Here is a 20,074-nt window from a genome sequence, read left to right as displayed (position 1 = left end):
TGGAATTCATTCCGGGATGCCATCAAGGAGTAGTACTACCCTATCAAACGCTATGAGGAAAAATACATAAAGTGGACCACATTGCAGGAGGGAAGGGACCAAGATGTGTCGGAGTTCACAAACATTTTTCATACCCTTCACACACAGTTGGGTATCAAGGACTCTGTGTTGCATTTGGTACTCAAATATCGCGGCTTCCTACACAAATACATCCAAGATGAGATGGAGTTCTTGAACATCTCCTCGCTCAGCACGGCGTACCGATACGTTGTCAAAATCAAGCAGAAGTTTAAACAAAAGAAGTGAGATGTTGGATCTGCGAATCCGAAGAACAAAAGACAAAGCTAAGGTAGGGTGATCCAAGACATCCCGTCAAAGCCGTAAGAAAAGAACAACACCATGAAGTCAAAGAAGGACACAGGAAAGTGGTGTGAGTTCCATAAGAGCCCCACTCACAACACAAGTGAGTGTCGAACCAAGCAGTCGCTGGTGGCCGAGTTGAAGGCTTCAGAATTAGATGCATGTTCCGACCCTGAGTCAGAACCCGACAAGGGGAATGGCAAAGGGAAGCAGATCATTGACGCGGAGCCCAGTGCCACTGTTGCCACCACCAAGATCTAGAAGAATGAGCCCAAAGATCTAGAGGAGGGGGAACATCTTTTCCACTTACAGATGTGGGTGAACAGTTCGCCGCTACAATTCATTGTCGACAGTGGCAACCAAAAGAACCTCATTTCAGCAGAGATCATGAAGCGGTTGGGCTTACCGACTACACCACACCCGCAGTCGTATAGTATCGGGTGGCTTCACAAAGGACGATATCTCCGAGTTCGCCAGTAGTGTCACCTTCCCTACAACATCAAGCCCTTCACAGACGAGGTATTGTGTGATGTTGCACCTCTGGATGTTTGTGATGTACTATTAGGCCAACCATACTTATGGAGGTGACATGTTGTATGAGTCAAGGCCTCGCGTCATTATTATTTATTTGCGTGATCCATTATACAGGATACCAGAGGTAGCCCCACCTACTACCACTTCTTCGATCTCTGCTAAGAAAGGCAGTAAGATCGTCTCCCAGACTAGAAAATTTATTTTCTGTCTAGTTCACTCTCAAAGTAATGGGAAGATTGTCGCCACATCCATGACCCCCGCGAAGGGTTCCTCCACGCAACAGCAGCAGCAGATGGATACGGTCATGAAAGCAGACAAGAACATATTCTCCTCACCAATAGGGATACCGTTGCACTGTCAGGTCAAGCATTCATTTGATCTAACTCCCAGAGCACCTCTACTCAACGAACCAATATATCACTCCTCCATTCTAAAAAATGACAAGTTCAAGAAGCGACATGGTCCTTACACCAGTACCAAGGCTGTGGGGAACAATGCTTTAAAGCACAACATTTCCCCATTCCTTCACTTGCACCGAGTGTTCAATGTGGACCACCCTCTACTATGCTTCCCACCATTACTATACACATTAGAGATTGTAGAATAGCTCACCAGGGACCAAGTTCAACAGATAGAGGAACTCAACTCAATGGGGACCATTACTTCCTGAGGGGGGAGGAATGATCCAGGTGGATGTTGGTGGCCACCCACCTATCCCACTTGGACTCCCACAACTGTCTCTGACATTTTTTTAGTTTCCTTAATTGTAGCACAATTTACTATTTTTAGCAGTTTTTCAGGTCCTGAACTTCCGGAGGCGTTTTGAGGCCCTAAACGACGTTTTTGGGAAAACTGGGAGCAACATGGGTCCATGGTTTGATGTTTCTCTTCCCAAAGTTGTATTCCTTAGATAGATCTTTCTAACGAGCTATGGTGCACATCAAATGGAGATTGTATGCCAAAGTTATGACCCCGGGAAGTTTATGTACCAATTTACCCAGAACGGGGCCCATAATGTGGTGCTTCATCTCCTAGGGTTAGGTTTTTGTATGTTTAGGGTTTTCCATTGTTTCTCAACAATAAATAGGCCTTCGAGCCTCATTGTAACACAGTTCAGAGGCATGTAGCCGCCACATCTCTTCTCAGAGATAAGCTACCATCGCCCTAGTTAGTTTATTTCCATTTATGTTTGTAAGCATATTTCATTATTTTACAGTAATGAAATGAAGTATTATTTCTACTGCATCTCTGTATTTATGGTTATTTCTGTAATTTGTTGCGTTCCTGTTTAAATCCGTATCAGGAGCTTCATCTGCTGAGATTTTATCAGTAGCATCAATTTGAAATAATTTTGGTTCCTTGCATTTATGTCCAGGGGAGTACTTTTCATCATAGTAGTAGCACAGTCCTTGTTTTCTTCTTTCGGCCATTTCTGTTGGTGACACCTTTTGAACCTTAAGTGTTTGGGTGGGGCCCTGAGCCTGGGTGGGACACGCCTTGGCAATGAAATTTGGACGATTGGACTGGGCATTTAAGGCGATTTCCACATCTAAGGCCTTGCGGCATGCGTCCAACCAAGTAGTTGGGTGGTGCATCCAGACATGGGCTTGGATGGCTTCTTTTAGGCCACTGATGAAACATTCCAAGTAGAATTCATCTCCTAGACCGTCAGTTTTGATGGTTAATTTCTCAAAGGCTGCAATGTAGTCCTTTACTGTACCTGTTTTTCGGAGCTTAGTGAGATGACCCAAAAAATTAGATTCCCGGTCAAAGCAATCACATATGGCTTTTGAGAACATGTTCCAAGTTTCTCTCCCTGGATAACATTTTTGATGCCACTACCACCACTTCCATCTCTCTTGGTCCAATTAAATGGCTCCCACATGTAGTTTAGTTTCATCTTTGTAGATATCATTAAGGGAGAAATATTGTTCCATTTGTACTACACATACTATAGGGTTAGAGCCATCAAATTTGTACATGTCCAGCTTGGGTGTCTAGTGGTTGGAAGAGTGGTGATTTCCATGAAAGTGAATGTGATGGTTGGATTCTCCTTCTATGTGTGCATCAACATTAGGGTCCTCCCTATGAGGCGTTCTTATAAGGGTTGCTATTTCTAAGAGTTGTTTGGAAATATTGGCCTCGAATGCCTCGAATTTGTCTTCAAGGTGGGTGACCCTCTCGACTACCTTTTCCGTAGCCATAACTTGAGATCTGGTACCCAACATACACAAATCCTAGTCAATTTGTTTAGCTTACTTAAGAGTAATCTGCTTGGAAAGACGGCAAGCTCAGGAGTCTAATGACGTGGGTCACTTGAAACTGCGTCAAGAAAAAAATTTGGACCACCGAAAAAATGGGGCCTTACAAGTGAATGGTACAACTGTGACTAGTTCATCGTCCTGATCTTATGGGTTGTCTCTTGCAAGTGTCCTGGGATGTGTAGAATTTCCTGCAAATTCTCTACAAATCTACCTCTGAGATCTATGTAGAAAATCTGACTGTAGATTAACTCGATAATGCAATATACCAAAGCAAAATACTATAATCTACTTCTACTATCAAACTTACGGAAGCTTAAAGATCGAGCTGAATCAGAGCTAAACACATATAACCATAAGAAGAAGAATCAATGCACATGAAACACAGAAAATACTCAGGGGAAAGCCTCAGCTAAAAACCCCACTATCTGTATTATCATACAAGGTGGAAATACATCAGAATTACACAAAGCCTTAGCTCTCACAGCTAGCCAGCTCTCAGTACAATCCTCCTAGATGCTCACAGGCAATCAAAGCTTCTCACAAGCCTTCTCCTCTGCCCTCCAAGCTCCTATTTCCTTGCGCAGTTACCTCTGGGATGATCTCCTTCACCCAGTGTAACACTGCTCTCACACACTGCTCTAACACACTGTCAGAACTGCGCAATCCTCAAGGAACCTTATTCCTTCTGCATGCATGAGTTTCCTTTATAGGAGAAAACATGCAACTGATAGTACATTGTCCCTGTCTTTAATCTCAACTGGGTCTTTCTCAGAATAGACATGCATGAGTTACTGAAAGGAGAATCTTCGGTTATTTGGAGTACACTAGTTGGATGCATGCATGCATTAACTAAATGAACTCACAATTAGTTCTTCAAATAGTTTGGAACTAATTTAACTGGACTTAACTCAGTAAACTGAGCTAACTAATTACAACTCAAATATAACTCAATCTTATCTCCTTAATTAAGGGATAATCTCCTTAATTTAAGGGATAATTGTTGCATGACTTCATAAAGACTTCTAACTTGAATTTCTCCAACTAATTAATCCATAATGAATTAATTAATTAATTCCAAGCAAATAGTGAGACTAAATTCGAATTTAATTCACTATTTTAATTCAAGGACAAATTAAAATTGGAATATTCTGGATTCTATTTTTATCGTTTCTTGTTGTTATTTTCAACACTCCCTCTCAACAAGAAAGGAATTCAACTCGATCCCAATCGTGAACCTTTGGAATGTTATGCATGCAACACTTCTCTCTAGTGTTTTTGCTCCAGCAACTCCAGAAACAAAAAAAACATCCAACCTGAATCAATATGATGCATATGTCATCAAAGTCTCTGACTGCTATTGCCTCTGTCAACTGAAAACTTTGCGCTTCGGCTGACTCTACCTTTCTACACTATTTTCAATCCTTCTCTGCGCTCTTCAGTATCTGACTGCTCTAGCCTCTATCACTTTGATCTCTGACTGCATCAATCCCACTGATTCCTCCCACTACTATGTACTTTGGGCTCCCGTAGCAAGGTACGATCCATGAGATAAAACCTCTCAATGGACCCTACCCAATTTCAGCCTTCTTGGGACTATCACTCCACATCGCCCCACCTCACTCCTGGAGGTACGGCTGCATGTGATCCCTCTGCTGACTCTAATTGTGGATCCTCCACAATTGTCTGAGAATTCTTCTGGGACTGCATGTTGAGAGGTAATTTACTCTCCCTCTCAACCACCAAGTCTCTAACATTTGTCTTGCTCCTCCATGCTTTGCATGCATCTTGAACCTCAAGAGCATACAGGTTCTTGAGTCATGAACCGATCTGTTTCACCTATCTCGTGGTGATGTGTCTAAGGAAAACCTTTCCCTTACTAAATGCAACATCATAGCCTTTGTCGTCCAACATCGCGAACGATACCAAGTTCTTCTTCAGTCCAGGCACATACTTCACATCTGTCAGGGTGATAGGAGGTCCATGCTCCCTCTGAAAAGCAACCGTGCCCACTCCTGAAACACTAAACCTTTCGTCGTCACCCGTATCTATGCGCATCTTGAGGTATTTCTCCTCCAAGGCACTGAATAAACTTTTATCGCCGGTCATGTGGAATGAGGCTCCACTGTCAAGATACCAACCACAACCTATCATCGATGACACCATGCATGCGATGAGAGTAAAATCCATTTCAAACTGAGAGGCTAATGCCTCACCTTCCAATCCATCCGAGGATCCCTTCTTGGACTTCTTTGATAGGAAATTGGTCGCATAATGTCCCATCTCAATTTTTATTTTTATTTATTTACTGTATGATATCAATTCGATTTGTACCTGCAACCCCGAACTTCAAACTTCGAATTCTCTTCTCCATATACTATTCACAACTTTGATAAACTAGGCTCTAATACCATGTAGAATTTCCTGCAAATTCTCTACAAATCTACCTCTGAGATCTATGTAGAAAATCTGACTATAGATTAACTCAATAATGCAATATACCAAAGAAAAATACTATAATCTACTTCTACTATCAAACTTGCGGAAGCTTAAAGATCGAGCTGAATCAGAGTTGAACACATATAACCATAAGAAGAAGAATCAATGCACATGAAACACAGAAAATACTCAAGGGAAAGCCTCAGCTAAAAACCCCACTATCTGTATTATCATACAAGGTGGAAATACATCAGAATTATACAAAGCCTTAGCTCTCACAGCTAGCCAGCTCTCAGTACAATCCTCCTGGATGCTCACAGGCAATCAAAGCTTCTCACAAGCCTTCTCCTCTGCCCTCCAAGCTCCTATTTCCTTGCACAGTTACCTCTGGGATGATCTCCTTCACCCAGTGTAACACTGCTCTCACACACTGCTCTAACACACTGTCAGAACTACGCAATCCTCAAGGAACCTTCTTCCTTCTGCATGCATGAGTTTCCTTTATAGGAGAAAACATGCAACCAATAGTACAATGTCCCTATTTTTAATTTCAACTGGGTCTTTCTCAAAGTAGACATGCATGAGTTACTGAAGAGAGAATCTCCAGTTATCTAGAGTACACTAGTTGGATGCATGCATGCATTAACTGATTAAACTCACAATTAGTTCCTCAAACAGTTTGGAACTAATTTAACTAGACTTAACTCAGTAAACTGAGCTAACTAATTACAACTCAAATATAACTCAATCTTAGCTCCTTAATTAAGGGATAATCTCCTTAATTTAAGGGATAACTGTTGCATGACTTCAGAAAGACTTCTAACTTGAATTTCTCCAACTAATTAATACATAATGAATTAATTAATTAATTCCAAGCAGCTGGTGAGACTAAATTCGAATTTAATTCACAATTTTAATTCAAGGACAAATTAAAATTAGAATAATCTGGATTCTATTTTTATCATTTCTTATTGCTATTTTCAACAGGATGGTCTCTAACTTCTTTTTTTCTACTCCGAAAGGAGTTTTACTCCCCGCTAATCAATACTATAGTAGTCGAATTCTAGAAAGCTTGATATTTCCCAATGTCTTGCAAAAATAGGGCCTGGACTGTAGTAACAAAAACCCTAAGGTCTTGGTACTGTCGAATGTCTGTGACAATCTGATCTGGACTTTGGCGACCAAAACCCTCACTGCATAAAGAGTCTGATCTGCATTGTGAAAACCCTAAGTGTTGAATCTGAGTTGTACGGCAGTGGTAGAACCTCAACTACTAGATCTGATCTGGATGATAATGTAGAGGGTGAACTTCAGATAGTAGATGGAACTATGGTCACAAAGGAGTGTCAGGTGCTACAGATCGCAATATACGTAGGGGTCCAACAATAGTACTCGCCCAATTTTTCTAGGCGCTAACTAAGGAGGATCGACTGTACCCTTAGCTGTACTACCCGACTACCCTATTTTACATGCAAGTAATCTCCCTAAGTGTCGTTCTCAATGTGCTATAGCAACAAGACAGCCGACGGCTTATCTAAGGTTATGTTTCAGGCGAGCCTATGGGGCTTCCGATGTATACAAGGGTACGTGGAAGTGCAGTCTGTGCGTGGTTATGTCTAATGCGCTACTACTCGAAGGGGTACACACAGGGGTTATAAGAGAGTCCAAAAAGCATGGCCACCTCTTGTACATGTGTACATGCCTCCCCAAATCCGCAGTTTTATGTGCTCAACCACATATCATGTGGTTTAAAGATGTCGAAACATGTCTCTAGCCTAAAAAAAATCTATGCAAATTAGAGGTACAACTGGCCCTGGAAAGTGCTATGATACCTCTTGTTATGCTCTTGACCTGTGAGAAATCTAAAATACCATAAATACGAAGAAATATAGCCCAGAACACAGAATTATCACATGAAATGAGAAAAATGACAAAGTATTTTATTATTCAAAAATAGATTCAATGTTCAATTACCTCTTCGAGGGGGCAACCTCCAACAGAGCAGAGCTCAATTACAATAAGACTTAATGATCTTTCCCTTACTAACTAAGACTATTTATAGCTAAATGACATCCAAAACCCTAACTACTAATGGTCCCTTGCATAACACGGGTTAACCACTTTATTTATTAAAATAGCTCATTTACAACTAATTGTGGTCCCTTTTCTCTAATGCGGGTCAACCACTTACAATTATTAATGCGGGCTTTATTGACTCTCTAACTAACTATGACTCTGACTTGGCCCATTGGGCTTATTACATAAATAAATGGGTTAGGGTTGGACCCTAACACAAGAAGTTTGACCCTATTCATCAAGCCATGTGGAACTAAATAAAATCACTTTTAGGCTCCCAATTGAAGGCTTCATTCTTTTTTCTTTTCTTTTCTTTTTAAATAGTACATCTTTCACTTTATAATTGGCGCTTATAGTCCCTTCATTAAAAATTTTAAAATAATGATAAAGTTAAATCTTTGATTTAAATTTATTAATTAATAACTTATCACTTTTTATTTAAAACCATTGAAGAGTATAAGATGTTGAGATCGTCATCAAAATTGAACCCACCAACAATACTAAAAATAGTAACCATGTTAGTTGACCTAGTTGGTGCTCGAAACTAACTTACTAAAAATAGTATGTATTAGAAAACTATAATGAAATCATTCCAAAAAAAATAACTTTCTTCTCATAATCCCGATGAGATCTCAACTGGCCATCAAACACTACCAAAGTGTTGAATTAATTGCCTCTAAGGTTCCCTAACCCCAAGCCAATAGCCTATGAGAACCAACTAATAAGCTAGAGGTCCACCAACTCGACTGGTTAGGAAGAGAACATTACATAATTGTTCTAACATTATTGTTATAAATAATGTCATTGTAAATCTATCACAATTGTAAATTTATCATATGTCAAAAAGGATCAAATCTCTTGGAGTGCAAATGTTTTTTAAACCAATATAGACATATTTTAGACCTAGATCTATCAAACACCGAGAGGGATCCAATTTCTTTATGTAATATTTTTAATAATTTAATTCTATGTCATGTATTATTCCTTCATATTAAACGATTTAAAAAATTACAATGAATAAAGTTGATCCTTCTTGATGTTTAATAAATCCAATTTTAACATGGATTTAAGCTAGTTTAATTTTTAAAACATTGTCAATGTATGTAGTTGTTTGTTTTTATTTTGTTTATTTATTTATTTTTAATTTTTCAATCTAGCGTTCAGTTTGTTCATGACAACTTCTCTCCCATATTAAAATATAGAGCACCTTATTACTGTAAACGCAATTACTAAAATATATATATATTTCCAAAATATGTATCCCCTTATCATATAATAGATATAGAATTATAATCTTTAAAAAAAAAAAAAATTATTAATATTCATCATATCAATATCAAAAAATTATATAAAAATTAGTTATTAATATAATATACACGTTTCCTTTTGGGCAAGTTGAGACCACCTAACTATTCATATGTGGATGTAACTTGCTTATATTTTAATGAAAATGGAAAGATCTACCAAGTTTTATATATATATATATATATATATATATATATACACACACATGCACGCGCATTTATGATGTACTCAAGCAAAAAAGCAATAGCTTAACTAGCCTGATAGGTTTATTTGTTTTTTTGATATTTTTTAAAGTTAATTTTGCCTAAAATATGACAATATTTTTTAAAATTTGTTAATTTATGTGATCTATAAAAATCAAGTGTCTTAAAAAAAAAAAATATATATATATATATATATATATATATATTTAAAAACACATTTTAAATAAAATAAAATTCACAATTTTATCAAAAAAAATTATTTCATTCCAATGAGAAAAACAAAAATCCTATAAAAACTAACAAACTATTAACCTCTTAAATAGAAACTACCGTGATTAATATGATAACGTTGACATTTGTGATCACTTATATTCCATGTATGATATATGTCAGAAGTAATATATAACGTTGACATTTGTGATCACTTATATTCCATGTATGATATATGTCAGAAGTAATATATTATTTAGAATGAAGGTTAATAGCTTTACTTTATGGACAAAACCTTGGGAATTAGTAAAGAACGAGGGTAATAATGTGACAAGTGCAATTATCCATTTCATGTGTAAGGCATTATACCTTGCTTCCAAAACAAATATCGTCCCCTCATGTTGAGGGTCCCACAACAGTGATTGTTTAATAAAGCCTTCACATCTACCTTTTACTAATAATGCCTCAGCCTTATATTTTGCTTATCTACCCTTACAAAACACTTTGTCTATAAGTGTTACCAATCATTATTCATTCAAAACCCATTACTTTTCTAAAGTCTTTTTCTTGGACTTTTCAGGTTGGGTGGGAAATTTAAAAAAATAACACATTGAGTTAAAGATGTAAAAGAGTTGGAATATCTCCTTTAAAGGGTTGAAAAGTGAATATAAAGGGCTTTATGACATGCTACAAATAAAATTAAACAATCAAATTTTGTATTCGTTATTGTGAAATTTGAAATCGAATGGTTAGGTAAAAGTGGTTGTTTAAATTATTTTGTATTTTGTATTTTTTTAAACAGTGAAATAATTTTTTTTTGGGTTAAATTGTGATTTTTTTGTTATTTAAAATAAATTTTTGAATATATAAATAGATTTAATATTTTAAAATATTTTTGTGGTATTTGGATTATGCAGAGTTTATAGCTCAAATTTATGATTTCAACAAATCTTTATTGAATTTGGAGTAAATTTGACTAGAAAAACTCCAAAACATAAAATAGTTAGACTACGACATAAATCATTTGTTCTTTAAATTTGAATATTCAAAGAAATGATTAAGTTTGGATGTGTGATGCAGAGCAGTATTATGTGGACTATTGAAGCATATACTTTTAATAATTTGAAGTTGAAATGTCTCAAAGATATGTCCATTACATTATCTATCTTATTTTTGTGGAGCATTTGTATGAAATGTCCAAATTTAGAGCAAATTTTACCCAAAAAACTCAAAAATCCAGAACAATTAGACTACAACTTAAATGGTTTGTTCTTCACATTTGAATGTTTCAAAGGAATGGTTAAGTTTAGATGTGTGATGCAAAGCATTATTATGTGGACTATCAAAGCGTGTACTTTTAAATATTTGAAGTTGAAATGTCTCAAAGAAATGTCCACTACATTATCTATGTTATCTTGGTGGGGTGTATGTATGAAGTGTCTGAATTTGGAGCAAATCTGACCAAAAAAACTCCAAAACATAAAATAGTTAGACCACGACTTAAATGGTTTATTCTTCGTCAAGTCCCACTAGCACAACCAATTGAGGATGGGCCTCATTAGTAAGGCAACCCAGGATTAAACCTCAAGGGAGTGGTTGTGCCTGTGCTAGGGGGAGGAGACATGCTAAAAATCCAAACAGCTTAGGGTTGGTGTGGCCCAGGTCGGGTGCGATCCCGGGTGACTTTGATGGATTAGATGCTCCTGGGTCGCAGTTTCTCAAGCCACAGGTCAAGCCTAGAGGATCATAGATAACTTGATAAACAAAAAAATGGTTTTTTCTTCAAATTTGTATGTTTCAAAGGATTGGTTAGGTTTCGATGTGTGATGGAGAGCATTATTATGTGGACTATCAAAGCACGTACTTTTAAAAATTCGAAGTTGAAATATCTCAAAGAAATGTCCACTACATTATCTATCTTATCTCTATAAGGTGTCTGTATGAAGTGTCCAAATTTGACCAAAAAGAACTCCAAAACATAAAACAGGTAGACTACAACTTAAATGGTTTGTTTTTCAAAATTGAATGTTTCAAAGGAATGGTTAGGTTTGGATATGTGGCAGAGAGCATTATTATGTGCACTATCAAAACACATACTTTTAAAAAATTGAAGTTGAAATATCTCGAAGAAATGTTGACTACATTATCTATCTTATCTCTATGGGGTGTCTATATAAAGTGTCTAAATTTGGAGCAAATTTAACCAAAAATACTTCAAAACATAAAATAGTTAGACTATGACTTAAATGATTTGTTCTTTTTAATTTGAATGGTTCAAAGTAGTGGTTAGGCTTGGATGTGCGATGCAGAGCATTATTATATAGACTATCAAAGCACACACTTCTAAAAATTTGAAGACGAAATGTCTAAAAAAAATGTTGACTACATTATTTATCTTATCTCTATGAGGTATCTATACGAACTGTCCAAATTTAGAGTAACTTTGACCAAAAAAAACTACAATATATAGAATAGTTAGACTTAAATAATTTGTTCTTTAAATTGGAATGTTTCAAAAGAATATTCAAATTTAGATGTATAATGAGAATATTATTATATATATTATTGAAACACATACTTTTAAAAGTTAAAATTAAAATGTTTCGAAAAAATATCCACTACATTACGATACATTTGTGGTGTTAATATAAAATGTGCAAAATTAAAACAAATTTGACCCAACAAACTCAAAAAAACATAAAATAACTAAACTATTACTTAGATAATTTATTTTTTAATTTAACCAAAAAAATGTCAGGAAATTCTATGTAGACTATCAAAGCCCATACCTTTTAGAAAATGAAATAGAAATTCCTCTACTAATGTGTGCCACATAATTGATCTTATCTCTATGGTCTCTATGAGGTGTCTTTATAAAGATAAACATGCTTCGTCCAGTTCACTTTAATCTTAAAATTACTATTTGATTTTAATTTTTTTTTAAATACAATTGTTTTTATTTTTCAATTTTAAATTTGGTAAAAGAAGCCATATGGTATGATTTATGTTTTCTTTAATTGTAAGTTAATTTTATAGCCATAAAAGAATTATTTTTTATTTATTTTAATAAGAATCAAGTAAAAATTTTAACAAAGAATCTAATAATTCCGCCGAACAGTTTGAATAGTTGAAATTTATATATTGAAATGCTGAGACCCGATGATACAAATATGATGGTGAAATTTAAAATCAAATTATATAGTTTGTTGATAGTGAAATTGAAATTTATATAATCGCAATTTACCAAAAGTACATGGATTTAAATGTTTACATATCATTTAACAATTACCTGATGGTGATGGTGATGGGGATAGGTTTGGAATGGTATTTTCCTCGCTTCCATATAGACCTTATGGTGATAGCGATGTGTTGGAATGGTATTTTCCTTGCTTCTTCATGGAGAGGCTTCTTTTTATTTTATTTTTAATTCAATTTTTTCTTATTTATTAAATAATTTTTTAATAAAAATAATATGTTATTGATTATTATATAATTATTTAAATTATAATGTTAATGATAAAAAAATTTTAATAATTTTTAATAAAAATAATAAGCTATTAATTATTATATAATTATTTAAATTATAATGTTAATGATAAAAATATTTTATTTTTGTTTTGAAATAAGAATAAATATTTTACATATTAAATAAATTTCTAATTAATATTTTTTCTTATTTATTAAATATTTTTTAATAAAAATAATGTGTTATTAATTATTATATAATTATTTAAATTATAATGTTAATGATAAAAATGTTTTTGTAATGGTTTAATTTTTAAAATGAAAATAAATAATTTGCATATTAAATAAATTTCTAACTAATAAATTGAGTAATATTTAAAATCTCATGTAAATAACATTTAGATATAAATAGTTTTATTTAATTAGATATATATATTATCATATAACTATTATGTCATTGCTAGTGATATTTAGTAATCGCGTTTTAGTATTAATTTGAACCGTATAAACAAATATTTTTAAAAAATTCATTTTTTTTTGCATAGTTTAACTTTAGGTTTCGGGGTTTCCAAGGTGGTGACGTTGGCATGCCACTGCCACCATGGCTCATTTTCTCAACGCATAGCATCAACAATATTTGTATTGAATGCAGCCTCTATTTGCAACCTCTGTTTGTATTGAATGCATGGTTCTACAAGCGAGACAGTGAGGCTATGGATGGTGATGTACTTCTTCGTCAGGATATTGAATGCAGCGTCCAAGAGAAGCTACGTGGGTCTGCACACTTTATTCCTATTTCCCTGAATTGTAAACTTGTTTTCCTAAATTTGTCTATGAACTTGTTGTGCGGCAGTCGAGGTTTGCTTGCACAAGATCCATGGCAGAACCAGTGGTAGACGACTCTAAAACCTCAGAAAATCAACCCTCCATTGATACGAAACTCATGGAGAAGTTTCTTTGGTTGAAACCCCAATGGACGACAGTCTCCCGGGAAATGTTCTGAGAACTTGAACGCAAGCACAGAGGCGTCATTGTCCTCTTCGTCGGTTGCTCTTGAAAAAAGCTCGTTGTCATATTCGTCTTCGTCGACTCTTTTTTAGAAAAGCTTGTCGTCAAGCAAGCTTAACGTTGAAGCTCACGTGTTTGTTCCCAGAGCGCAAGCTGTCGTTCACGTCGGAAGATTGATTTTGCCAAGCTTTACTGAACATCCACTAGCAAAGCAATTTTTTGAGTAGGAGGTCTTGGCATCCGAGGGGGAGAGTGTGACTTCCCCCACTCATTCGTCAAAGGCCATTCTCACTGAGGAATTGAGACAAAAGTTCGTGCTGCAGGTTGAGTTCTATTTTAGTGATGCAAATCTGCCCATTGACAAATATTTGATGTGGTTTGTGACGAAGGATCCAGAAGGATTTGTACCTATTTTTGTTGTGGCATCCTTTAGGAAAGTAAAAAGCCTTGTTAGCAATCATTCATTGATGGCAACTGCATTGAGGACAGCTTCACAATTCGTTGTAAATGAATATGGGAAGAAAGTGAGGCGACTTCACCCATTGATAGATACTGACATTGAGGAGGTGCATTCTCGCATTGTTCTTGCAGAAAATATGCCCAATGATTACTCTATCCAAAATCTGGAGAAACTTTTTGGTGTTGTTGGCCATGTAAAATTTGTGTGTTTTCCAACCTCAAAGATATGATTCAAGCCAAGTTTTTCAATGAAGGCACACAAGAATGATATGTTTGTCAGTAGCAAGCTACATGCACTTGTGGACTATGAGACTATTGAACAAGCAGAGAAAGATGTTGTTGATCTATATAATGGAGGAAACTGGAGAAGTGGCCTTCGAGTGCAACTTCTTTTAAAGTGGATGGGTAAGTATGGACACCAAACAAAGGGATGACAATTGGATAATGTTGATGTACATGGTGATGATGAAAATGTGAAAAACACATCTAACATAAAAAATGATAAGCAATAGAAAGTTACTGCAAAACATTCAGACTGACTTGATGAGTTTGAGGGAGATGTGCATCACCCAAATTAAAGAAATGGAGGAAGAAAAGGTAGGAGACGTGGACGAGGGAAGGCTCGTGGGCATGGGCAGTATCATGCTAATGGGCGTGGCCATCCAGTTGGCTCAGCATCAACTGGCAGTTCTAGTAGCAATGAAGTTGTGGTCAAGCAACCTCCAATAGTAGTGAAGTTGTGGTCAAGCAACCTCCAGGACCAAGAATTCTAGATGGAACCCAGGTCTTTACCATCGGTCATGGTAGAACACTCGCTAAAAGTAATGCTAGAACCATTTTTCATAGATGATCTCTTTGGGACATGGAAATCTATGATTTCCCTACTGTGAACTATTTTTATTATTTTCACTTTAGAGATGTTATTGAGTTTTCATGTTTACAACTCATCATTGTTTTGTTATCCTTTAATAGAAAATAATATTTTGATAGAGGCCTTGTTGGGACTATAAATTTGTCTCCTATTTCAAAGAGGAGGCTTCTTAGCAGAAAGAATATTGTACAAATATAATTTGTTTTGTTTTTTGGTCTGGAAAGCATTAGAAGGCTACTGGACTTCTCTAATTTAAGTAAAAAATTGTCTCTCAACTCTTTGTATCCTGTCATGGTATTCTTGGCCCAACCCTAGATCTTTCCTTGCTTCAAGCGGTGGTGGAACTGGAACTTCAATTGCGGGGCAAAAATCAAAGAAAATCCAATTACTCTAACATCAATCATATCACATACGCCGAAACTGCAGACATATCGATAACCCCCTCGACTCGAAACACACCATCAGAGTATAGGCAGGCAGCACACGTGATAAAATGCTCTCAGCTTCAGTGTTTCCTTAAGGTACTCAGTTAATCTTTAATTATTTTTATGCTTTTTGCTTTTTGTTATTCTAAGTTCTTCCATTTTCTATCATTGCGGAAAATAATTTTTCAATTCTCATTTTGGGCCTATGAAAGGAAAGGAAAGGGATCCATAGAAGTGGGGAGCAAAGCGATAGGAGCAGCGTCCTGTGAAACATATTTGGGTTTGCTCCTTGACTGTAAGGTAAGAAATGACCAAAGATTATGTTTAGGGTTTGAGTTCTTTTTTCTCTATATGTAATATCATGCAAGAATTCCCCATTTCCCTATGTTTTTCTTTTCTCTTGTTGCCATGCCATTTTTTGAAATCTTTTTATTGTTTTAATGCATGCAACATAGAGATAAAGTGTTTATCTAATTTAGGGAGAACCTGAGTGAGTTACTTCTTTCTTGGGAAAAAGAAGCATTATGGAAAACTGGAGCGAGATACTTCTTTCTTGGGGAACAAGAAGCGACTTGTTGGCATTTTGGAATTTGAAGGTCTTTCAACGGGAGAAAATGATAATAATAAGTACATAAATACATAGTGGCTTTGTATCCTAAAACCTTGCGTGGTTGTATTAGTTCTCAATCCAATTTCCACCTCATATCTTTTCATAGGAGATTATTGCAGTGGATAACCATTGCTCTATTTTCAAAACAACTGTTATATGTGTGTGTGTGTGTGTCATGTAACTAAATATTTTCTCTAGTAGAATTTAGTCTTTTTAGTATTTTCGTTCTGACTCTTGCAATATCCATATACCATCATCTCATTTTCGATTCTGGTAGCATCCACAAACCATAAATTGTTCAATATAATGGCTTCAAAACTTTCAATTCTAGGTATTTTATGTTAATTTTCATTACACACTTCGATAATGAAATAAAATGTCGTTTTTTGTTTAGAGAAGAGCTGCATTTCACCAAGTTTTTTTTGTTCAGAGAAGTTTAAAAATCATGTTGAATAAAAAAAATGGCTAGTTTCAACCATTCATTGGTGGCAACTCCATTGAGGACAGCTTCAAAACTGGTTGTAAATGGAGATGGGAAGAAAGTGAGGCAACTTCACCCATTGGCAGATATTGACATTGAGGAGGTGCATTCTCGCATTGTTCTTGCAGAAAATATGCCCAATGATTACTCTATCCAAAATGTGGAGAAACTTTTTGGTGTTGTTGGCCATGTAAAATTTGTGCATGTTTTCCAAGCTCAAAGATATGATTCAAGCCAAGTTTCAATGAAGCCACACAGGAATGATTTGTTTTTCAGCAGCAAGCTGCATGCACTTGTGGAGTATGAGACTATTGAAAAAGCTGAGAAAGATGTTGTTAATCTATATAATGTAGGACACTGGAGAAGTTTCCTTTGAGTGCAACTTATTTTAAAGTGGATGGGTAAGTATGGACACCAAACAAATATGACAATTGGAAAATGTTGATGTACATGGTAAAGAGGGAGATGTGAACAACACATCTAACACATGAAATGATAAGCAATATAAAGCTGATGCACAACATTCAGACTAGCATGATGAGTTTGAGGGAGACGTGCATCACCCAAATGAAAGAAATGGAGGAAGAAAAGGCAGTAGATGTGGACGAGGGAAGGCTCGTGGATGTGGGCAGTGTCATGGTAATGGGTGTTTCCATCGAGTTGGCTCAACATCAACTACTAGTTCTAGTAGCAGTGAAGTTGTGGTCAGGCAACCTCCAGGACCAAGAATGCTAGATGGAACCCGGGGCTTTACAATGGGTCGTGGTAGGCCACTCACTAATAGTAATGTAGAACCATTTTTCATAGATGAGCTCTTTGGGACATGGAAATCTGTGATTTCTCTACTATGAATTGTTTTTATTGTTTGCGCTTTAGCGATGCTATTGAGTTTTCATGTTTACAACTCATCATTGTTTTGTTATTCTTTAATAGAAGATAATATTTTGATAGAGGCTTTGTTAGGACCATCAATTTGTCTCCTATTTCAAAGAGGAGGCGTCTTAGCAGAAAGAATATTGTACAAATGTAATTGGTTTTGATTTTGGTCTGGAAAGCATTAGAAAGCTACTGGACTTCTCTAATTACAGTAAAAATTTGTCTCTCAACTCTTTATATCCTGTCATGGTATTCTTGGCCCAGCCCTAGATCTTTCCTTGCTTCAAGTGGTGGTGGAACTAGAACTCCAATTGCAGGCATCAAAGCAAATCCAATTACTCTAACATCAATCATATCACATACGTAGAAACTGTAGACATAACAATAACCCCCTCAACTCGACACACACCATCAGAGTCTAGGGAGGAAACACACATGATCAAATCCTCTCATATTCAGAGTTCCTTTAAGCTACTCAGTTAATCTTTAATTATTTTTATGCTTTTGGTATTATGTTATTCTTAGTTCTTCGATTTTCTCTCCTTGCGAAAAATAAATTTATGATTCTCATTTTGGGCCTATGAAAGGAAAGGGAAGGGATCCATAGAAGTGGGGAGAAGAGCAATAGGAGGCCATGCCCAGATCAGCGAGAGTCAGATTTCAGATATCTAATAGTCATTTTTCGCTAATTTGGACATTATGAACACATTTGTGTAGGTATCAAGAGCCATAGAGCTTTGTAAACATCACTTTTTCCACATTGATCTAATACAGAGGCCCAAGCCATGGAAGTTGGACCAAGGAGATGTAGGTCAGGAGGGGTGAACTCCTTCATAAAAACATTGTGTTAATGTGTCTCTTTGATGGTTTGTTGCACTGTACATGTTTGTTGTTCAGTATTTGTTTCTGAAGTTATTTTTCTCATGAATGTCTTTTTAAACTTAAGGAAATTTACCTGATTGTATGCATAAACAGCTAATGAAACCTCAGCACAAGGAGCAATAAGCATGCACATATTTATAAATCTATAATTGTTATTAGCACAAAAAAACTAATCATACAAAAACAGATCAAGTTGGTATCAGAGCAAAGGTTGAATTGCTTGATTGCTTGAGTTTGTGCAATTAGGGTTTTAATGGTTGCAAAATTGTGATGCTTACAAGGTTAAAGTTGCAGAAAGGAGAAGGGAAGCTATTAGTTGGAACTCCTAGGGTAGTGCCCAAAAGAAGGAGAACCACAAGTCCACAATCTCCACCATCCAAAATTCCAATTCCAACTGCACTTGAAACTCCTCAAGTTTTGCCTTCAACTGAGATTGAAGTGGTACAAGCAGTACCAATTTCTGAGCCTGGATCCCTAACCATTATGTCTGGAGAAAGAGAGCTTGAAGGTCCCTCTTCAAAAGAGGAAGAATTCAAGAAATATTTCTACACTTTGACTGAGATGGTTAAAGTCCTCTATGAAGAGAGGAACACTAGAATGGTTGGAGAGAGTTTTGAACCTCCACATGGAGAAGGAAGCTTAGAGGACAAAAAAGATGAGAAGAAGGATTCCAAAGGGAATGGTGGAAAGCCACCTCCATCTACACCTTCCTCATCATCTCCATCATCTCACATAACATCATCTTCCACTACCACCATTGAAACTGCCCATACTCATTCCAAAACCCCAAAAGGAAAAACTCCACTATGGAAATTGGACATAAAATTCGAACGTCCCATGTACAATGGGGAGGTGAATGTAGAAAATTTGGACAATTGGATTCAAAAGTTGGAAGTATATTGCAGAATTCATAACCTTCAAGAAGAAGACATAAATATCCAGCTGGCTTCACTGAGGATAGAAGGAGTTGCACTAGTTTGGTGGGAAGCAAATACTCAAGAGGAAATGAGAATCCATGGTAAGATATCCATCACTTGGGTTGAATTTGTTTCTGCAATTAAAAGATAGTTTTATCCTTTAGCTTATATGCAAAAATCCATTATGAGTTGGAAAAATTTTAGGCAGCTTAAAGGCCAAACAGTCCAAGATTATACACGGGAGTTTAGGAAAAGGGCTTTGTTATTAGGAGTGAATTTGAATTCCCAAGATACACTGCTGAAATATATTGGGGGTTTACATTCCTATCTGAAACACACTATTCTTATGTTCAATCCAATCAATTTAGATGAAGTATGTGTGCAAGCCACGCATCTTGAATCTAGAGGAAAGAACACTTATGAAGAGAATAGTAATAAAAAGACACCTAAGGGTAAGGAGAAAGAGAAAGGAGGAAAATGGAAAGGGAAGAAAAATGCAAGTGTGAAGAAAGAAGGGGAGAAAATAATATGTAAACATTGTTCAAAAGAGGGACATAATGAGAATCATTGCTAGAAACTCCATCAAGAAATGAGACCAAATAAGTTCAACAATAAAGGGAAACAGAAAACCACTACTATCACTCAAGAAGATTTAGGTTTTGAATCCGGTGATGAAAATCACTATCATGGGA

General features: G+C 36.0%; 2 pseudogenes; both read left to right on the top strand.

The window, feature by feature from the left end:
* The first annotated feature begins 13,730 nt into the window (after nucleotides 1–13,730).
* On the top strand, nucleotides 13,731–15,170 carry LOC149153208 (la-related protein 6A-like; annotated as a pseudogene).
* A 1,517-nt stretch (nucleotides 15,171–16,687) lies between these two features.
* On the top strand, nucleotides 16,688–17,558 carry LOC149153207 (la-related protein 6B-like; annotated as a pseudogene).
* The last annotated feature ends 2,516 nt before the right edge of the window (nucleotides 17,559–20,074 follow it).

This window comes from Pinus tabuliformis, chromosome 9, assembly GCF_031772625.1.
Source record: "Pinus tabuliformis cultivar Carrire ecotype Pingquan chromosome 9, CPIR1, whole genome shotgun sequence".
NCBI classification, from domain to species: Eukaryota; Viridiplantae; Streptophyta; class Pinopsida; order Pinales; family Pinaceae; genus Pinus; species Pinus tabuliformis.
Note: the sequence above shows the minus strand (reverse complement) of the source record. Positions and strands in the feature narration are given on the sequence as shown.